Source organism: Crinia signifera, chromosome 2 (assembly GCF_055691185.1).
Source record: "Crinia signifera chromosome 2, ASM5569118v1, whole genome shotgun sequence".
In the NCBI taxonomy this organism is placed as follows: Eukaryota; Metazoa; Chordata; class Amphibia; order Anura; family Myobatrachidae; genus Crinia; species Crinia signifera.
Window position 1 is genome coordinate 13,579,843 of NC_139218.1, and position 23,006 is coordinate 13,602,848.

At 48.8% G+C, this 23,006-nt stretch overlaps 1 protein-coding gene across 1 annotated transcript in view; it reads left to right on the top strand.

Moving 5' to 3' along the window:
• Positions 1-2,696: 2,696 nt before the first annotated feature.
• The window catches only part of LOC146059391 (galactosylgalactosylxylosylprotein 3-beta-glucuronosyltransferase 1-like), a 96,381-nt gene continuing 76,071 nt past the window's right edge, over positions 2,697-23,006 (top strand). The window contains exon 1 of the mRNA XM_083171576.1: positions 2,697-3,343. The gene's annotated coding sequence lies outside the window, so the exon portion shown is untranslated. The remainder of the gene's footprint in view (positions 3,344-23,006) is intronic.

A 23,006-nucleotide genomic window follows, 5' to 3' on the forward strand; every position in this document is an offset into this window, starting at 1 on the left:
CTGATACCCTGATTCCCCCCTCATTGCGCACAGACCCCTGATACCCTGATTCTCCTCTCATTGCACACAGACCCGATACCCTGATTCTCCCCTCATTGCACACAGACCCCTGATACCCTGATTCACCCCTCATTGCACACAGACCCCTGATACCCTGATTCTCCCCACATTGCACACAGACCCCTGATACTCTGATTTGCCCCTCATTGCACACAGACCCCTGATACCCCGATTCTCCCCACATTGCACACAGACCCCTGATACCCTGATTATCCCCACATTGCACACAGACCCCTTATACCTTGATTCCCCCCTCATTGCACACAGACCCCTGATACCCTGATTCTCCCCTCATTGCACACAGACCCCTGATACCCTGATTCTCCCCTCATTGTACACAGACCCCTGATACCCTGATTCTCCCCTCATTGCACACAGACCCCTGATACCCTGATTCTCCTCACATTGCACACAGACCCCTGATACCCTGATTCTCCTCACATTGCGCACAGACCCGATACCCTGATTCTCCCCTCATTGCACAAAGACCCCTGATACCCTGATTCTCCCCACTTTGCACACAGACCCCTGATACCCTGATTCTTTCCTTACTTCACACAGACCCCTGATAACCTGATTCTCCCCTCATTGCACACAGACCCCTGATACCCTGATTCTCCCCACATTGCACACAGACCCCTGATACTCTGATTCTCCCCTCATTGCACGCAGACCCCTGATACTCTGATTCTCCCCTCATTGCACACAAACCCCTGATACCCTGATTCTCCCCTCATTGCACACAGACCCCTGATACCCTGATTCTCCCCTCATTGCACACAGACCCCTGATACCCTGATTCTCCCCACATTGCACACAGACCCCTGATACCCTGATTCTCCCCTCAATGCACACAGACCCCTGATACCCTGATTCTCCGCTCATTGCACACAGACCCCTGATACCCTGATTCTCTCCTTACTTTACACAGACCCCTGATACCCTGATTCTCCCCACATTGCACACAGACCCCTGATACTCTGATTCTCCCCTCATTGCACGCAGACCCCTGATCTTCTGATTCTCCCCTCATTGCACGCAAACCCCTGATACCCTGATTCTCCCCTCATTGCACACAGAACCCTGATACACTGATTCTCCCCTCATTGCACACAGACCCCTGATACCCTGATTCTCCCCACATTGCACACAGACCCCTGATACCCTGATTCTCCCCTCAATGCACACAGACCCCTGATACCCTGATTCTCCGCTCATTGCACACAGACCCCTGATACTCTTCTTCTCCCCTCATTGCACACAGACCCCTGATACCCTGATTCTCTCCTTACTTCACACAGACCCCTGATACCCTGATTCTCCCCACATTGCACACAGACCCCTGATACTCTGATTCTCCCCTCATTGCACGCAGACCCCTGATCTTCTGATTCTCCCCTCATTGCACGCAAACCCCTGATACCCTGATTCTCCCCTCATTGCACACAGAACCCTGATACACTGATTCTCCCCTCATTGCACACAGACCCCTGATGCCCTGATTCTCCCCACATTGCACACAGACCCCTGATACCCTGATTCTCCCCTCAATGCACACAGACTCCTGATACCCTGATTCTCTACTCATTGCACACAGACCCCTGATACCCTGATTCTCCGCTAATTGCACACAGACCTCTGATTCTCCCCTCATTGCACACAGACCCCTGATACCCTGATTCTCTCCTTACTTCACACAGACCCCTGATACTCCCCATATTGCACACAGACCCCTGATACCTTCATTATCCTCTCATTGCACACAGACCCCTGATACCCTAATTCTCCTCTCATTGCACACAGACCCCTGATACCCTGATTCTCCCCTCATTGCACACAGACCCCTGATACCCTGATTCTCCTCACATTGCACACAGACCCCATATACCCTAATTCACCTCTCATTGCACACAGACCCCTGATACCCTGATTCTCCTCTCATTGCACACAGACCCCTGATACTCTGATTCTCTCCTCATTGTACACAGACCCCTGATACCCTAATTCTCCTCTCACTACACACAGACCCCTGATTCTCCCCTCATTGCACACAGACCCCTGATACCCTGATTCCCCCCTCATTGCACACAGTCCCCTGATACCCTGATTCCCCCCTCATTGCACACAGACCCCTGATACCCTGATTCCCCCCTCATTGCACACAGTCCCCTGATACCCTGATTCTCCTCTCACTACACACAGACCCCTGATTCTCCCCTCATTGCACACAGACCCCTGATATTTTGAATCTCCCCTCATTGCACACAGACCCCTGATACCCTGATTCTCCCCTCATTGCACACACACTCCTGATACCCTGATTCTCCCCTCATTGCAAACAGACCCCTGATACCCTGATTCTCCCCTCATTGCACACAGACACCTGATACCCTGATTCTCCCCTCATTGCTCATAGACCCCTGATACCCTGATTCTCCCCTCATTGCACACAGACCCCTGATACCCTGATTCTCCCCTCCTTCGATTGTTCTCCATGCACCCAGGCTTGAGATGTATGTGACTCTCTTTCCGCTTTGTATGCTCATACATACTGTGGCATTCCTTCACTGCCTCCATCCTGCACAGATGCAGCATTCCGCTGCTTACAGTGAGGCAGGAGACGCTGTGGGAACAGAAGCAGCTGGTGCGAATGCATTTGCTTGGAGGGTGAGTTAGGGATGCAGGCACTATGATGAATGCCTCTCATTCAGACAGACTTTGATCAATGCTCCAATCGGCTGCCTCTCACAGAAATCTCTGACTTTTCTCTTGAGGTGCCTGATATCCACTCTTCCCATTCCTCCCTGTCACTGCACGCTCCCCCCCAGCCAATCACAGCCCGGCTCATCCTAATTTCCTCTAAATACCTCCCCGCCATTCAGATTTAAATGCAAGGATATGCATTGTTCTTGCAGCCTCCATCCCTGTCTCAGACATGAAACCAGCTGAGGAGGAAAAGAAACAGTTACACTCATTTGCTTTTCCTAGTCTTTGCCTGTCTGTTAAGGTGGTGCAGTGATCGGACTCGTGCTGATCACTTACCCATGACCAGAAATCTCAGGATACCTTAAGACGAGGTCTCTTTTCCGCACAGCCTGTCTCAGCTGCATTGCTAGGTCTGGAATAGGGGATGCTGTGGCCAGTGACTTGGGAAGAATCCCCGGCTACCTGCTTGTGGAAGGGACCACTAGAGGACTGATCAGTCTGCACAGCTGCCAGCTATCTCCCCACGTTATCGCCTGTGTCTCGCACTGAAGAAGATGGACCAGCCTCTGTCATCCAGGTACCCAGCACATTGCATCTGTGTTGAGAGAGTGGGTAGAGTGCAAGCTCTGCAGGGAAGGTGGATATTGTGCTGAATACTAACTGCCTAGTATATTGCATACAGGAAAACAATATGTATATTATAATAACAGTAAGCAGAGGTGTCAGAACTGTATAACGGTATATAATGGGAATAATTGGCTGACAATAGATACAGCAGGGATACTGTGTCTCATATATATGGGCAGATTGTTCTACCTGGTCAGATGCAGGTACAGCCAGCACAGACCCCCTATGGTAAGGCCACATACAGAATGTTGCACTTACTGTGCCTGTGCACCTGTCCAACGTCATGTCATGGACCCCCTAATGTCCCCCTCATATTAATATAAATATCACTATCATTTATTTCTAAGGCGCCATAAGGGTTCCGTAGCGCCGTACATGAGAGAATAAAAGCAACTTTCCCTGACTTAAGCTGATATTTAGCTGCTTATTTACCTATTACGACGAGGAGAGATAAAGCGAGGTCACCCTGATCCTGGGTCTGATTTGTAGATCTTTAATTTCTTTGGTTTTTCTGTCCATTGAGTTTTCTCGTTGAGCAATGCACTGGCACCCTTTGAAGTCCAAGGTGGACTCATAGAACCCTGAGAAGGTTCTATTTGCACGCGGAAGAAGCCCAGTTGTTTGTGGTTATCCTGGTTTAATGATCAGACCCAGATCGCACAGATGCCGCATCCCAGCACAATTCTTGGGTAAATGTATTAAGCCTGGAGACTTGATAAAGTGGAAGGTGGTAACGCAGCAGCCAATCAGCCCCTAACTGCCATTACAGTCTGGGTTTAAAATGGCAGTTGGGGGCCAGCTGGCTGAAGCATTATCACCGGTCACCATATCACTTCTCCAGGCTTAGTACATATGTACCTCTGTGCATTCCACTAAACATAAACAGACGCTACAAACTTCACAACCGCGAGATAAAAGTGCGTCCAGTCATACACGGGGATGGGGGAGGTGCAAATGGGTAAACTTCATTCCACAGTCCAACTTGCTAGCACCTTACTACCCAAAGCACCATCTTTTATTATTTTGCCCGTTACAGTTTTTTATCATAAAATATTGCTAGGTTTAGCCTTATTTATGTTTGAAATGAATCATGGGAGTGCGGTGACATTTTTAATGATGGGTGGTGAAACGCGATTCTCCACATTGGTACAAGGTGCAAGCCCATCATGGTTCCCATAACTCTCTCAGAGAATCCAGTAGACTTCCCAGTGATGCAGGCGGCTATGGGATGAGGCGATTCATTGCAAATGGTGCCATCATAGCACCGCCCCTGCTGCTAATCGTAGTATTTTGCAGTGGGGGTGGGACTGGGAGAAGGCAGACACTGGACAAGGGGTGGCAATGCTACCTGCCACCCCTCCTCCACCGCAGCCTTAAGCCACACTTCCTAGTAAAAAGTGGGCATACTCATATAAATTATGGCAACGTGCAATATCCTCTGGCACTTGTCCGACAAGAGGTAAGTAAACTATTCTGCGCCAGTATACCGCCTATACTTTACTGTATTGATAGACCGCAGCGATAAGTAATTTCTATTCTTGAAATAAGTGGGGACAGGAAATTGTTTTATAGAGGCCAATCAGTTCTTCCCATCACAGATATATAGTCCTACAACACAAATCCCCTACAGTAATGACATGTTAAAGAATGAGCTTGTACTGGATGCAGTCCTAAGGTTGACAACACCAATGCTGACATCCATAGTATCGATGCCACATCTGTAATGATTAAGGTGTGATTCCAGATTCCTCTATCTCATGTGATTACATACAGAACCATGTGAAAAGGTCGTATAAGTTTTTCATGGTTTTTTTGCGTCAATGTGTACACCTGAGGACGCGGACCCACCAATTAGCCCATACCGTCGCATGACTTGCTTCTCTCACCAAGCCTCCGGCATGGTGCCTCACTCCGGTACAGCGGTGCTCAATACACTTCATGTTCCCAGTTGGAGTCCAATTTTTTTTTTTTTTTTATTGGGAAAAGCTCATGTCAACTTTTTCATGTGATGGCTATTGGTGCGTCAACTTTTTTTGTCAATGCCGATACTGCGCACATCGTACTTTTGTCAAAAATCAACCTTCTGGTGTGGACCTATTGGCTGTCTACTTTCCAATACTGATGCGTAGAACATTGCCTATCGGCCTCCTGTGCCTCCATATTAGTAAATTGGGATATGGTCACTAGGTCGACAGGAGGAAGGTCGACATGCATTGGGTTGACCACCGAAGGTCAACATGCATCAAGGTCGACAAACCTGAAGGTCTACATGGGGTTAGGTCAACAGGGCAGAGGCAGAACTCTGGGAGGCAATGGAGTCATCTGCCGCCGGGCTCCTGCTCTCAAGGGGGCACCTCTCCACCACTGCCAGTTTAAATCCATTAATTGAAAGCCATCAAAAATCGCTTCTGTGGCTGAGTTCTGAAATATATGTGTGTGTTCTCCCTGTCTTTCTGTATAGAAACATAGAAACATAGAAACATAGAATTTGACGGCAGATAAGAACCATTTGGCCCATCTAGTCTGCCCCTTTTTTACCCTTCAGGTAAACTCAACCCTTTTTAATCCTTATTTCTTTGTAAGGTATACATACAGTATATAATATATATTTCAAAACAGACAATATATATTTTGAATAACGTTGTGTGTGTGTGTGGGGGCACCAATATTCATCTTGCCGCCGGGCAACTGGGAGAAACTTACGCCACTGCAACAGGGTCATTAGTTTGACACTTGCATCAGGTCGATAGTCAGAAGGTCTGAAGGACAAGTCAGAACCAATTTCCTTTGAACTCCCCCAGCAGCTCCCGGGATTTATCATGTGTAGAAAGGGCTCCCAGGGAGCTGCCAGGGGGGTTTCAAGGGAATGCACCTCCAAGACTCCCTATTAATCCTCCACTGCCGCTGGCAGTCGGAGAAAGAGCCCGGCAGGGAGTAGGCGGCGGTAGCGGTAGGCGCGCAGGAGATTTCAAAACTCCTGTACAAATCAATCGGCGGTCCCTGATTGGCTGAGAGAGCCTCTACAGGGGGAGGATTGGGGGGCTCTCGGAGGCGCATAGCGCTGCTGACGCTGCTGCCTGTTATACTGACATGATAGGCACAGCAGCCGCCAGCAGAGGATACAGAGCGGGGAGGGCGCCTCTCCTGCCTGGTGCTTCCCCGCTCTGCAGACTATGAGGTGAATTCAATGCTCTGACGTCGAGTTATCGACGGCAAGAAGTGCTGATAACTCGCCGTCAGTGTATTCAACACTTCCCCTGTGGCGAAGTTCACTCACTGTTTCCACCTCTCCTGTTCCCTGAGGCGGAAACGGCGAGCGCGGCCATTAAATGACAAGGCTCATCACAAAATGCAGCAGACTCGCCGCACTTGCCGCAAACCTCGCTGTTTAAGGGGATCCTTGCCATCACACTCGGCGAGGATTTGGCCCAAACATTGAATAGAGTGAGGGGGTATCCCGGGGGGGCGTGGCTTATTTTCGGTGAGGGAAAGCCATTCTTGCCGGACAAACCCTCTCGCCGGCGGCATTGAATACTGCTCTATAGGTGTGTGCCAGCCCTGATCGGATCCGATACATCACGGGTCACTGCCGCTGAGGATTAAGTGTTAAGAGAGGATAAGTGTATTCACCCAGCTCCTGATGGGATTGTGCTCATTGCGATGCCGGTGTTGGTCTTCTGACATACAGTATATATATATATATATGAGTGCAATGTGTGAGAGGGACGCTCAGCATGCATCCATAACAAGCATATATATATATATATATGATTCAGGGTTTGCACAGACTCTGCTGTGTTAATGCTGTTTCTGTTACACCGCTGGATAAGTGGCATCTACTGAATACAATTGCCAGGCAGGAGCCCATTACTACCAGCAGGTGTGTGCCCCATGCATAAATGTACCGCGCTGTGCGGACGCCGCTGCACTCCAGCATCACACGGCCCCGAACATCATCACATTCTACTCTACTATAATAAATATCATGAATAAAGAACAGAAACCGGGGACGTCTGTGAGAACTGCCGCTGGTGACATAATAACGCACAGGAAGGAAGAAATGCCTGAAATGACATTGATTTAGTGAGTGGTCATATGAAACGTTTCTGCCACAACTGTCAGATAAGGGATCTTATTATCAGATAACATATTGTAGTATCAAGGGAAGGATTATAGTATGAGATAGGGGATTACAGCATCATAGAAGGAGTATGAGATAGGGGATTACAGCATCATATATCATATCATATAGGGGATACTGTAATCCTTTATCTGATACTAAAATATCTCATCTGATAATAAAATCCTATATTTGAAACTCATGGCAGAGGTGATTATATGACCCTGTATACTGTATGTGATTATATGGGTATGGGTAATAACCGGACACAGACAAGACCCTGGACCGCCGGGCCGGACATCAAAATCTGCAGTCCGGAGCTGGTAGTGTCCGGTCAGGGGGTGTCCTGTCCGGGGGGCTGCCTGTGACAGCTGTCACCAGGGAGAGGAGGGGGAGAATAAAGCCTTCCTGCATGGTCCGGGCATGTAGCAAAAACCGGAACGGTCCGGACCACACGGGGAGGCTGTAATCTCCCCTTCCCCGTGTCCTTGCTGAAAGCTGTCACAGGCATCCCCCCGGACTAGACACCCTCCGGATCGGACACTACAAGCTCCGGCCTGAAGATTTTGATGTCCGGTCTGGCGGTCCGGGATCTTGTCCGGGTCTGGTTTTTACAAAGTCCCTGATTATAGTGCCAGATAAGGGATGGGATATGGTCATCAGGGTTTAGGTCGACATCTGAAATAGGTTGACATAGCTAAAGTTGACAGGGTTGGAAGGTCAACACAAGCATTATATCGACAGTCAAAGGTTTACATGAGTTTTTCACTTTTTTTAGCCGACATGTGCCGACAGGCGGTATTTCATGCCCTACTATCCACTAAGGCATGATGGGAGAATAAAATAATGTGCCCGAAGCATGGCGAGCACAGCGCGGCACCGTGCCCGAAGTGCAGGGACGCGGTACACTTTGACAATATCCATGTCGACTATGTCAACATATGGGACAGAAAAATGTGAAAAAACTCATGTCGATATTTTGACTGTGGACCATCCCCTTGTCGACCTTCATCCCTGTCAACCGTAGCCATGTCAACCTATTTCAGATATCGACCTTAGCCCTGTTGACCTTCAGTAGTTGACACAATGCATGTTGACCCATTACTCATACCCATAAGAGATTATGATGTCATACAAGGGATTATAGTTTCTTTAATGTATAATAATGTCAGATAAGGAATTATCAGGCCAGATTCAATGGGGGAAAATGTACAGTCCTAAGATGGGAGTTCTGTTGAAGATGTGACATTGCCCATAGCAACCAATCTGATTCTATCTATGATCTTAAGGTGTCAAATAAACAGAAGTAGAATCTGATTGGTTGCTATTTGCAACATCCCATGTTCAATACAACTCCCATCTTAGTAAATTTACCCCCATGAGAGTTGGTTTTGCAGCTCCATAAAGTCGCTCCAACATCGGATGCTAGAATGTCTGACTTTGATAGGAAACTCGCCCAGTGTAACGGCGTGCGACTTTTACACTTCTAACCTTGAAAATGCAAAACATGCTTTGATGTATTACAATAGCTCATGCAATGTACATGTAATGGTTCAACTTCTCCTGATAATTGCATGTTATGCCACCATGACGCTAACTAGACGCACAAGCAGCTTCTGCTGATTAAACTTATAAATAGCATGCCTATATACTGTATGTAATTGTGATGTTATCTGTTCTGATACAGTTTTGTTACGTTACTTGTTATACAGTTCCAGACGCAAATAGAAACCAGCCACTTATCACTGTACTGTATGTGACGTATGTACATAACAAATTATATTGCACTGTTTGGCTGAAAACACTGTATCAGAACGTATTTTATGCAGCAATTACATACAAATCAATACACTATGGGGGTTATTTTAGTTCACTCTTTCTGACAAAATCCTTCTTAGATGGACAAAACCATGTGCACTGCAGGTGGGGGGGATTTAAAATGTGCAGAGAGAATTAGATTTGGGAGAGTTATTTTGTTTCTGTGCAGGGGAAATACTGGCTGCTTTATTTTTACACTGCAATATAGATCTCACTTTGAAGTAAAACTCCACCCAAATCTAATTCTCTCTGCACATGTTACATCTGCCCCACCTGCAGTTCACATGGTTTTGTCCATCTAAGAAGGATTTTGTCAGAAAGAGTGAACTAGAATAAGGCCCATACTTTATCAACCTGTTTTGTGTCCGAGTTACAAACTTGGCTCCCATTACATTGCGCTATATTTTACCATGGGCAAATTATCTGGATGCGACTTTTAACGGGGTTGAAATCTTCCCAGTTTGATGGAACTCGGACAATATTACATGGGCAGACTTTGAAAATAGTCTGTTTTTTTTTTGTGTGTAAAAATTGGACATTTCACAAATTCGGACCAAAATCATCTCTTATTATACAGTATCCGGCCCATAGTGTCAGATAAGGGATTATATCATATAAGGGATTAAAGTGCCAGATAATGAATTTTAGTGTCAGATAAGGGATTTTATTATCAGACTAGGTGATTCATCGCGCCCTACGGGCGCTCTTCACACCGGCGTAAGGGGCTGCGCCCCCTTAATTTGTGAACATTTGTATATGAGAAAGATGGTTAGAATTGTATGAAGATGCCCTGTATTGCAACTTGTGTTATAGGTGAAATGTGTTAAATAGAGAGCATATGATGTGGAAGGGGGTGTGCAGAGCCGGCGCTACCGGCTCAGCAGCTTCTGCAAAGCAGGTAGGCGCCGGACTGAATAGGCGCTCTGTCAGTTGTAAACAGCCGACCACCCTGTGCCCCGTCCCCTGTACTCTACACCTCGGCTTGCTTCAATCAGTACATAGAAGCTGCAGAGAATCCTGACCTCCGTCCGGCAGTGCTAGCAGCTCCCCCTCATCCAGGCACAGGCAGTGCTAGCAGCTCCCCCTCATCCAGGCACAGGCAGTGCTAGCAGCTCCTCTTCCATCCAGGCAGTGCTAGCAGCTCCCCCTCATCCAGGCACAGGCAGTGCTAGCAGCTCCCCCTCATCCAGGCACAGGCAGTGCTAGCAGCTCCTCTTCCATCCAGGCAGTGCTAGCAGCTCCCCCTCATCCAGGCACAGGCAGTGCTAGCAGCTCCCCCTCATCCAGGCACAGGCAGTGCTAGCAGCTCCTCTTCCATCCAGGCAGTGCTAGCAGCTCCCCCTCATCCAGGCACAGGCAGTGCTAGCAGCTCCCCCTCATCCAGGCACAGGCAGTGCTAGCAGCTCCTCTTCCATCCAGGCAGTGCTAGCAGCTCCCCCTCATCCAGGCACAGGCAGTGCTAGCAGCTCCTCTTCCATCAAGGCAGTGCTAGCAGCTCGTTTATTAAGCACAGGCAGTGCTAGCAGCTCCTCTTCCATCCAGACAGTGATAGCAGCTCCACCTCCGTCCAGGGTAGGCAGGGGCAGTGAGAAGTTATCAGAACTACCCATGTGGCTTTGGCAGCTTGTGTTGCCGATAATGTCACTGCAGCATTTCCCTCCTGATAGGCACAAACTGCAAGTAAGTCAGACACTTGCCTGCACGTTCTACTGTATAAAGTAGTAATGTTTGCCTGCACAGGAGAAAGTCTCTACTGGCATTGTTATTCAGCAATGGACATAATTTAGGAAGTGAAGTACTTTTATCACTATTTTTCTATTCCTTATGTATTTTTTGCAATACAGGTATGTCCCCACCTATGTTTCAAAGATATGGTCTTTACTTTATTGTACTTTTTTAAACTTACTGTAGTATTTTTTTGTCTTTTTTCTCTCTTTTGATCCACCATGTCCCTCTCACCATGTCTCTCTCTCTCTCCCCCCACATCTCTCTCCATATCTCTTTCCATTTATCTCTATTTGGGCCAGATTCTCTAAGCTTCAAAAGTGATAAAATGGAGAGTGATAAACAGCCAGCCAATCAGCACTTGCCTGACATTTTTCAAAACAGTCTGTGACATGGAAGGTAGGAGCTGATTGGCTGGCTGTTTATCACTCTCCATTTTATCACTTTTGAAGCTTAGAGAATCTGGTCCCAGTCTCTCTCTCCATGTCTTTATCTGCCCTATGTCTCGCTCTCTCCTATGTGTCTCTCTCTCCAGACATTCCTCTCTCCACCACAACTCTTCGGTGCACGTCCATTTATGAGTTAAGGTGGGGAGGGCGCAAAATTATAGTTTGCAGGAGGGCGTCGAACACCCTAGCACCGGCCCTGGGGGTGTGTATTGTTTTGTTTAATTAAAAAGCGGTTACAGAGTAAGATGTACATTGATAGTGTGGAGAGTACAGTGACATTTGTGGGTGGGGGGGGGGGGGGGCTGTGTGTGCATGTTGTTTAGGTGTGTGTGTGCAATAGTATAGTAGGGTGTTTTTGAGTCGGCAGCTTCCCACTGGCGGAGGTCACGACACAGGAAAACAGGAGGCTGGGTAGTGAAAGGGGTGTGTGGGCATAAGGGGGACTAAAGAGGAGGGTGGGAGACACAGTGCAGCTTCTGCCAGAGGGTGAGGGTCCAGTGTGGCAGTACAGGAGTACAGGATGGTGGCCCTGAGTCAGTGTCTCCTCCTACTGGGTGGGAGTTCGGGTGCATGAGAGCAGGAGGCTGGGCTATGAGGCATGATAGGGGTATGTGGGCAACACAGCGTCAGCGACTCCCCAGTGGTGGAAGTTACGGTTCAGGAGAGCAGGAAGCTGGGTAGTGATAGGGGTGTGTGAGTATACGGGGGACTAAAGAGGGGCTTAGAGGTGCCGTGAATTGCGGGAGGGGGGTTGGGGTGCCGTGAATCAAGGGAGGGGAGGGGGCGCAGGTGTCCGCAAATCGCGGGAGAGGGCGGGGGGTCCGCAAAGCGCGGGAGGGGGCGTGAATCGCGCTAGGGGGGGTTACGAATTGCGGGAGGGGGGGTGCGCGGGGGTGACGTGAATCGTGGGAGGGGGGCGTGAATCGCGGGAGGGGGGGTGCGCGGGGGGTCCGCGATTTGCGGGAGGGGGGGCACGGGGCGCGATGAATCAACCTAGTCGGTTATATATTCTTGTAGAAGGATGGTAGGATGTTGCGGTCATTCAGAATGCATTTACATAAACAGTAATAGTAGCAGTAAAATATCTGAATTAAAGCACCTACAGTAAAACAGAACAGGTGTTATATATTATACAAAGAATTGGTTGATGATGTGTAGGTTGACGTGCACATAGTTGTCACTGGAAAAAAAATTGCCACAAGAAAAAATCAACACAGAAAGGTAAACACATGTAAATGTTGACATAAGTGTGACACCTCATTGGTGTCCATGTCGACACATGAGAATGAATATGAAAACATTCAAAAAAAGAAAAATAAATTTTCAAAAAACTCATGTCAACCTTTTTCATTGTCGACCATAGCCGTGTCAGTGTTTTGCATGTGCCATTTAATCCTGGGGTTGCCGTGAATCATGCGCGGGGGGGAGGGGAGGAGGTGAGGGGTGTCCGCGAATCACGGGAGGAGCGGTCGTGGGTGGATGCCGTGAATTGCGGGAGGGGGGGTCGCGGGGGGTGTGGGTGCTGCGAATCGTGGGAGGGGGGGGCGCGGGGGGTTGCAGTGAATCGTGGGAGGGTGGGTCGCGGGGGCGGGGGGTTGCCGCAATGACAGGAGGGGGGTCAGGGGGGGGAATCGCGGTAGTGTGGTACCGCGAACCGCGGGAGGGGGGACCCAGGGGGTTGGCACGAATCATGGGAGGGGGGGGTCGCAGGGTGCGGCGAATCGCAGGAGGGGGGGTGTCACGGGGTGGGGCCACGAATCGCGGGAATCGCTGGGGGTGCCGCAAATTGTGGGGGGTGTGCTGCGAATCGTGGGAGGGTGCTGCAAATCGCCACAAGAAAAAATCAACACAGAAAGGTCAACACATGTAAATGTTGACATAAGTGTGGCACTTCATTGTTGTCCATGTCGACACATGAGAATGAATATGAAAACATTCAAAAAGTGAAAAATAAATCTTCAACAGCTCATGTCAACCTTTTTCATTGTCGACCATAGCCATGTCAGTGTTTTGCATGTGCCAATCAATCGTGGGGTTGCCGTGAATGGGGGGGAGGGAGGTGGGGGTCGTCTGCGAATTGCGCGGGGGGGGGGGTCACGGGGGGGTGCCGCGAATTGCGGGAGAGGGGGTCGAGGGGGGTGGGTGACGCGAATCGCGGGAGGGGGGTCGTGTGGGGGGTACCGCGAATCACGGGAGGGAGTCGCTGGGGTGCCGCAAATCGCCACAAGAAAAAATCAACACAGAAAGGTCAACACATGTAAATGTTGACATAAGTGTGGCACTTCATTGGTGTCCATGTCGACACATGAGAATGAATATGAAAACATTGAAAAAGTGAAAAATAAATCTTGTAAACCGTTTTCATTGTCGACCATAGCCATGTCAGTGTTTTGCCTGTGCCATTTAATCGTTGGGATGCCGTGAATGGGGGGGGGGGGGGGGAGGTGCATACCCAACATGACCCTCTCCAGGAGGGACACATTGATCTGTTTCTGGACTTTCTTCTTAATTTATGGATTACCATCACCTGTGCTTAAACACCTTTCTTATCAATTACCCTGTTTGAAATGACAGGTGATGACAATCATAAATTAAGATGGAAGTCCACAAACAGAGCATTCTGTCCCTCCTGGAGAGGGTCATGTTGGGAGGTATGGAGGTGTGGGGCGCTCACCTGGTGTGTAGCTGTGTCTTTGCTGTGTAACATGGAGAGGCAGAGGGTGTCTGGCACTGTCTGTGGGCTCACTGGGCTGGTTCTCTGTCATGTGAGTCAGTCATGTGAGTCAGAGGCTCCACCCAGGGTTACATCTCCAGACACACTTTGAGTGACAGATGTAGCCAAATATATAAGAGATAAGAAATATTGGCATCAGTTTAGGGATTAAAGCATCAGATAAAACATGTTACTATTAGTTACTAATTTACTATTTTAGTTTTTGATAAGCAGTGTAAAGGGGCCTACATCGGGATTACCTACCTTTAAAGTCTCCTCTCTAGGAGAAGCCATGATTTGCATCTTTAACCCCGCCCCTTCCCCCAGAAAGCTACTAAATTAACGCTGCAGCAGGGAAAATGCGTGTGTGTGTGGGGGGGGGGGGGGGGGGGGCACCGATATCCGGGAGGGTTGCCCACCTTTCCGGGGGTTAGTAGGAGGACCCGATTTTCAGTGAGAATATGGATATTAATCGCCAGGTGATAGCGGCGTGCGTGCCGGCGTACCGCTATCGCAATGCCCCTACGCCCCGTGTGTAGGCCCCATAAGTACCCTATAAGATTCACCTATCAGAGAGCGGGCTTGTTATGAATAGATAAGGGATTGTAGTATTAGATAAGGGGATTAGGTACCCGATATAGATTCTCCTACCAGATAACATGTACTTTAGTGTCCGATAATGGAGTTTACTGTCAAACAAGGGCGTTTGGTGACAGACGAAGGCTTGCCAGTATTAGATGAGAGGTTTTAGTAACAGATAAAGGATTATAAAGTCAGAAGAGAGACGTTTAGTATGATACAGGGGATTACAGTGTCAAATAACGGATTTGTATCCAGAGAGAGTTTGGATGTAAGATCTGATGAAGCTTCTCATTACTGCATGTAACGACTCCTGCAAGACCCCCGATTGCTGCACTTTGTATTCTCAGGTGATTCGATGCAAATCGGGTTCGTTACAGGCTGCGAAAACTGCGCAACCGACTTTGTTACCTTTTTTTTTTTTTTTTTATAATAATTGTCTCGTTTCTAGGCTTCATTGCTTTGTAGTCCACATTCTGGATGAGCTGAGAGCAGCCACCTGTCGTTATGTGACAGCAGGCCACACATGTAATATCGCTGGGTGTCCGGGGAAATACACGGCCATATGCTCCAGGTTTTCCTGGCACTGAGACGGCATTGGATTAGAAACCTTACATATGCAGTATCCGTATTACAATATGAAATCACCTGCAGCTTAGATAACAAAGCAGAGCCCCCCCCCCCACCCCACACACACACACATGCGCTCCCCACCCCCCTCTCTCCTACCTATACTAGTCATTAACCTCTGACCACCTCAGGTTCATTTATTGCTCCCTCGTCACTCATCTCCTGATATACTCTGTGCTGCTGAGGATCCTGCTTTTCCCACTATATAACTCTCAGCCTGTGGCTTCCTGCTACCTCCATCCCCTACTCACATCATGTCACTGCCCCTGTCACATGCAGCCCTGTCCTCACTGACACATCACTCATCTCCTGATACACTCTGTGCTGCTGGGGATCCTGCTCCTCCCACTATATAACTCCCAGTCTGTGGCTTCCTGCTGCCTCCATTCCCCTACTCACATCATGGCCCTGCCCCTGTCACATGCAGCCCTGTCCTCACTGACACATCACTCATCTCCTGATACACTCTGTGCTGCTGGGGATCCTGCTCCTCCCACTATATAACTCTCAGTCTGTGGCTTCCTGCTGCCTCCATTCCCCCCCTCACATCATGTCCCTGCCCTTGTCACATGCAGTCCTCACTGACACATCACTCATATCCTGATATACTCTGTGCTGCTGGGGACCCTGCTCCTCCTACTATATAACTCTCAGTCTGTGGCTTCCTGCTGCCTCTATTCCCCTTCTAACATCATGTCCCTGCCCCTGTCACATGCAGCCCTATACAACAAGCACACCAGTGGACAGAATACTGCCTCCCACCAAACGGGCACATTAGTTTGTTATGATCCTTCCAATGATGTGATTGGCTTCTATAAGGATATTTCGCATAAATACCTTGTTGGTTGGACACCAGCGTATACGCGCATGTTAGTCCGGTTAGAGCAACAGTCCTCTGCGACATGTTCCCAATGGATTAGACCATGGGTCTTCAAACGGTGGCCCTCCAGATGTTGTGAAACTACAAATCCCAGCATGCCTTGCCACCGTTTTAACACTCCCTTATAGCAAAACTGTGGCAAGGCATGCTGGGATTTGTAGTTTCACAACATCTGGAGGGCCACAGTTTGAAGACGCATGGATTAGAGACCCTGGGAATAGCACCGGACAGCAGTGCATTTGTCCAGTATTAGAATTCCCCCATCACTGGCCCACGCTGCACGCTCATGCTGCAAACAGGGCATCAATGATTCATTCAAATTAAAAAGTGCTTCTCACGTCTGATGTATTATGCATTAGTATTGATTGTAAAACAGTAGTTAGACTTTTAACTTTCCCCCTAACGGGAGGCCGAGGCTCTAATTCACCACCTCACACCCCCGTTCTCCTAGCAGGACCCCGTCCAGTCTTTCTCACAACACAGGTGCTAAAAGCTTTTCCCATATGAGACCTGGCTTCCAGTCCATAATGGGCTGAGTAACAGCAGCAGAGCAGGGGGAAGACCATATAAATACCGTTCTCGTGTCTCATACTAACCTCATGTTGTGAATATGATTCATGGTTAAAGGGACAGCTGTATTCTATGTCAACACTAATGCGTCAACAGGTTGTAAACATTGACAAACTATTGTCACAAGGTCAACAAGAAAAAATGTCAGGCTTAATAATTCGGACATGTTCCTAATGTTGACATTTAACATGTCGACATTGGAATGCCAAGCAGGGCCGGATTAAGCCTTCGGGGGGCCCGGGGTCACTTTAGACAGGGGGGCCCCCTCCCACTTGTCATTACTGGCCGCAAACTGCACGGGAGAATATTACACTGTCAAAACACAGAGTAAAGGCAGTATAAAATTGGGTAACTGCAGAGGGGGTGAATTAATATAAACATATATAGATATATATATCTATATATCTATATATATATATATATATATATATCTAGAAAGGGATGGAAGGAAGCGCTATATAGTGCAGAATTACTTTGATACAAAATGAATTTATTTCAAGATAATAAAACAGAGCTGGTGATACAATGCTCGTACCATTAATTTCCACTCTGTGGGCTAAAAATACCACATGGTTTTAGATAATAAACCCGGTCTCCCGGTCACCGTCTATCCACGTTGCTGCCTCCTGGCAGGGTCCGCTTTGTCTCGCTCGCGTACTCAGCGCTCCACGATTCAAGCGGTTCCCCTCTCCTTCTCTGCAGCGGGACTAAGACTTGGTGTGATAGTTTGGCGTCAGGTAAGACACACCCAGACGCGTTTCGCCTGTGGCTTCGTCAGTGGGCCCACTGACGAAGCCACAGGCGAAACGCGTCTGGGTGTGTCTTACCTGACGCCAAACTATCACACCAAGTCTTAGTCCCGCTGCAGAGAAGGAGAGGGGAACCGCTTGAATCGTGGAGCGCTGAGTACGCGAGCGAGACAAAGCGGACCCTGCCAGGAGGCAGCAACGTGGATAGACGGTGACCGGGAGACCGGGTTTATTATCTAAAACCATGTGGTATTTTTAGCCCACAGAGTGGAAATTAATGGTACGAGCATTGTATCACCAGCTCTGTTTTATTATCTTGAAATAAATTCATTTTGTATCAAAGTAATTCTGCACTATATAGCGCTTCCTTCCATCCCTTTCTAGATACAAATTGGGGTACTTATGTAGTATCTGGGCTGCCGATTTCTAAATCGGGTACATCGCATCGCATCGCATGCGACCATCGGATGCGATGCGATGCGATGCGATGACCCGATTTTTCCATAGGAATCAATGTTAAAATGGACTGAGTCCATTTTAACATGGAATTCAATGGGAAAAAGGGGTCCTTTTCATACCCCTACTATCCAAGTGGGCATGGAGTTGGATATAAACCTGTGGCGAGCGTAGCGAGCCACCGAGCCCGAAGCGTGGCGAGCGTAGCGAGCCCCGCGAGGGGACACAGAATACCGTCCCCTCGCGGGGCTCGCTTCGCTCGCCACGCTTCGGGCTCGGTGGCTCGCTGCGCTCGCCACAGGTTTATATCCAACTCCATGCCCACTTGGATAGTAGGGGTATGAAAAGGACCCCTTTTTCCCATTGAATTCCATGTTAAGATGGACTCAGTCCATTTTAACATTGATTCCTATGGAAAAATCGGGTCATCGCATCCGATGGTCGCATGCGATGCGATGCGATGCGATGCGATATCGCATCGCATCGCATCTGATTGTATGCCTTAACTTAAGGCATACAATCAAAAAATCGGCAGCCCAGATACTACATAAGTACCCAAATTGGTTCTGTTTGGATCCCAGGACCCCATCCCGGTTGGAAGCTGCGGTCTATTACACTAATGACCTAGTGCCTGCTACATAATTGGGACAATCTGGTCTGGAGAACTGATTGTAGACAAAAGTACTGGTTACTTTGGACTTGGTGTAAGGAAACCCAGGCTAACAAGCTAGCGCTCCCCCAAATACCTTTTGCAAAATATATATATATATATATATATAGATATATAGATAGATATATATATATAGATATATAAAATACCACATGAAAAGCCTGTGTTTGTCTCTCTGTACCTTACACTATAGGAGCCCTGACAGGCTCAGCGCTGCCTCTAATTAAAAACCCTCCCATGACGAGGCTGCTGCTGCTGTCCTCCATGGGCTTGAGAAGCATATGATGAGCTCCACCAAGCAGAGCTCATCAGAAGCCTCTCAGCCTCTGACCTCTTGTGCAAAGTCTCATGGGACTTAGTCAACTCCCATTATTACATTGGATTTGACACTGCTTGTAATAAACAGGTCACCCGCTCATTATGCTGTTTCCATGCTAAGCCCCAGTATTTAGCTACTAGCAGCATATAAGACGTGGCCTATGTTAGATGCCCCGGCCTCTCCAGCTATGAGAGAGAAGGCCACCTAGACTGCAGTACTGTGGTGCGGCTGCTGCAGGGCAACACCCCAGAGACCCTGCAGATTCCATGTGCATACAATAATGCGATAAATCGCATGCCCCATGTGACCTGAAATCGGGTGATGTAATGAGGGCTGGGCCATCCGGGGCTATATTAACTGACAGATCGCATATCGCATTGCGGTAAATCGCACGTGTCTAAAACCACATGCGATGCGATAAATATTATGTGCAGCAGATAATATCCAGCGCGGCCGCACATCGCGTCGTGGGGACACATGTTGGGTGAGATTTAATAGGATGAGAGATTCAGAAAGTGAGAGATTTGGTGAGAAATCTCCAGGTTTTTTTAATGCGGCAATCATATTCACTTCAAAATCAAACTGGTTTTGCAGTGTAAATAAATGATTGCCGCTTTAAAATTACTGGAGATTTCTCACCAAATCTCTCACTTTCTGAATCTCTCATCCTATTAAATCTCACCCTCAATGTTCATACAATAATGCAATTTATCACACCAAATGCTGTTGAAATGAAATGATTGTATGCAATATCGCCCTAGTGTATGGGCACCATAACAAATAAGACCTGGCGAATGCTGTTAATAATGTTAGCACATAGCCTATAAGCGCCTGCAAATAAAAAAATGAACGTCGGTATAATTCAATAAAAAAAAAAAAAACTTAATTAATAAGGATGTAGTCAGTAATTGGAAGTCACACGTATGTGATCTTGTGCATCGGAACGGGCCGTACACATATAAAGTTTTTGACGTTACGCCTTTGAAGAAATCCTTGCAAGAGCGTTCAAAAAGAAATGCGCCAGTTGTTTGCTCCCCGGTGGAATCCGCTAATGACACAATTAACTTATATCGCCGTAAGTTTACTCATTTCAAGAGACTGCATCCCTAATTAATGTGATTGCCGTGACAGCCACTAAGCTGGTCTTAGAGTAACGCTCCAATGAGCATTGATTCCAGGCGGCTGATGGGGACCTGCAGCCTGATGACGGTACACATTTCTGATGACCTTGGAGAGTTACAGGCCGGCCGTGACCTCTAATCGATCGCAGACCACCCGGCAGCAACTTCATTCCATCCACTTGTGATTATTGAACAATCTTTTATGAGGTCGCTCGGTCGCCTTCAGCCACGTCCGCTTGCAGAGGTCACTGTGTGTGTGATGGTTTTATGACACCCGAACGACTGTATCCCCCCCCCCTTTACGTACACTTAATAACCAGATACAGAATAATATATTATATTCACCTAGTCCCCAGTTCTATTCTATATACTACAGCTACAATTGTTTCACTTTTAATGTAGACCTAAATTATTAAAATTTATACCCATCTCTCAACCAGAATAACCCCCTATATACACCAGAATAACCCCCTATATACAGTATACACTAGAGAGATGGGTATAAATCTTAATAACTTAGGTCTACATTAAAAGTTAAAGATTCAGACCTGACCACTAAAGTCTGAATTCACCCCCGATCCTGATGGCGCGGGTTTGCGCATGTGCAAACCCGGGAGCAAACGCCTTCATGAGTTTCATACTCGCCAGGGCGTTTGCTCTATGGTGGATGGGAAGAGGGTAGACGCAGGACGCCAATGACTCTGGGCGTTACACCCCCAGCGATTCTCCAGGCGGAAGAAGTCTCTAGCCATCCAGTGCACATAGAAATACACAATACAGGGTGAGTATCCCTTATCCAAAATGCCTGGGACACATCAAACACATGACATTCGCAGAAACATATATTTTATTTGTGCATAAAACAAGGTTTGTGTACTATCTCAGGTACTGAATTTGAAGTAATCATTTTCTTGCACATATTTAGTGCCCGTTACATACCATGTCCCCAGTAGTGCCAGTTACATATCATGTCCCCATTAGTGCCAGTTACATATCATGTCCCCAGTAGTGCGAGTTACATATTATCTCTTATATATTTAGCCAGATCCGTCACTCAAAAGCAGTGTAGGTAATGGTGGGCGGGGTTCCACGGGTGATTGACAGGCCCATCCACCGTTATCCACAATGCAGAACCTGCATTACAAGTTCTACACATCCTATGTCCTACACAAATCTCCTGCCCCTTACTCTCCCACCACTCCCCATGGGCGAGATGTACTAAAGGGAAAATGCGGTAAAACCCCCGTTTTACCGCATTTTCCTATGTACTATTACCCGACCGCACCGTCACCGCAGTGTAGGGTATCGCCACCTTTGGGGGGCGATACCCTATAGAAGCCTATGGGCTTCTTTTCGCCGCCCGACGCCTCCGCTGAAAAACCCGCCGACCCCCCTCTCCCCCTCCCTCTCTTACCTGGTCCAGGTCCTCCTGGACCCGGAAGGTAACACCTTCCTCCCCCTAGTGACGCAGCCGGACGTCCTTCCGGCTGCAGGGGGGAGGAAGAGGCGCCGGGGACAGCTTGCATAGCTGTCCCCGGCGTGAGGGATGCAGAAGGGGGCAGAGAGGTGACGGAGACACACCACATTCCAGGTATCGCGGGGGGCCTCCGTCACTGCATTGCGATGCCAGCCGCATATGTTAGTACATATGCGGCGGCATCGCGGCGGGGGGGCCGCGATGGGCGGCGATGTATTTTAATACATCCCGCCCCATGTCTGGCCAAATACCACCCAAACCTCGCCCCACGGCTGAACACCACCCCCTCCACCCGAGCACACTGACTGTGACCCAGGATGCCTTTGCTGCAGTGGCTCATCTGTACTCTCTCCTCCTGCCAGCTCCTTCCTCCCTGGCCAGACATCCACAGTGAGCACTTCTGTACTCAGCGTACAGCCCCTGCTGAAGGTGTCATGGCACCCCCCACATGGGGGGGGGGGATGCCCGCGATTTTCGGGAGGGGGGGTCGCGGGTGGGGGGAGGGGGGGGCATGTGTGTCACGGGTGGGGTGCCCGCAAATTTCGGAGTGGGGGGAGGGGTGCCCGTGAATTAGGGGGCGTGTGTCGCGGGTGGGGGGAGGGGTGCCTGCGAATTTCAGGAGGGGGGGTCACGGGTAGGGGGAGGGGTGCCCGCGAATTGGGGGGGTGTGGGGGAGGGGTGCCCGCAAATTTCAGGAGGGGGGGTCACGGGTGGGGGGAGGGGTGCCCGTGAATTGGGGTGTGTGTCGCTGGTGGGGGGAGGGGTGCCTGCGAATTTCGGGAGGGGGGTCTCGGGTGGGGGGAGGGGTGCCCACGAAAGGGATTCTCTCTCTCTGCGATCCCTCTCTCTCTGCGATCCCTCTCTCTCTCTGCGATCCCTCTCTCTCTCTCTGCGATCCCTTTCTCTCTCTCTGCGATCCCTCTCTCTGCGATCCCTCTCTCTCTCTCTCTGCGATCCCTCTCTCTCTCTCTCTCTCTGCGATCCCTCTCTCTCTCTGCGATCCCTCTCTCTCTATCTCTCTGCGATACCACTCTATCTCTCTCTGCGACCCCTCTCTCTCTTTCTGCGATCCCTCTCTCTGCGACCCCTCTCTCTCTCTCTCTCTCTCTCTCTCTCTCTGCGATCCCTTTCTATCTCTCTCTGCGATCTCTATCTCAATTACACTAGATCTCACACTCACATATATTTCTACTTCTAATGGGGCGTAGCCCCTCACGACGGTGTGAAGAGCGCCCGGAGGGCTCGATGAATCACCTAGTGTCCCCATAAGTACCAATTACATATCATGTCCTCGGTAGTGTCAGTTACATATCATGTCCCCAGTAGTGCCAGTTACA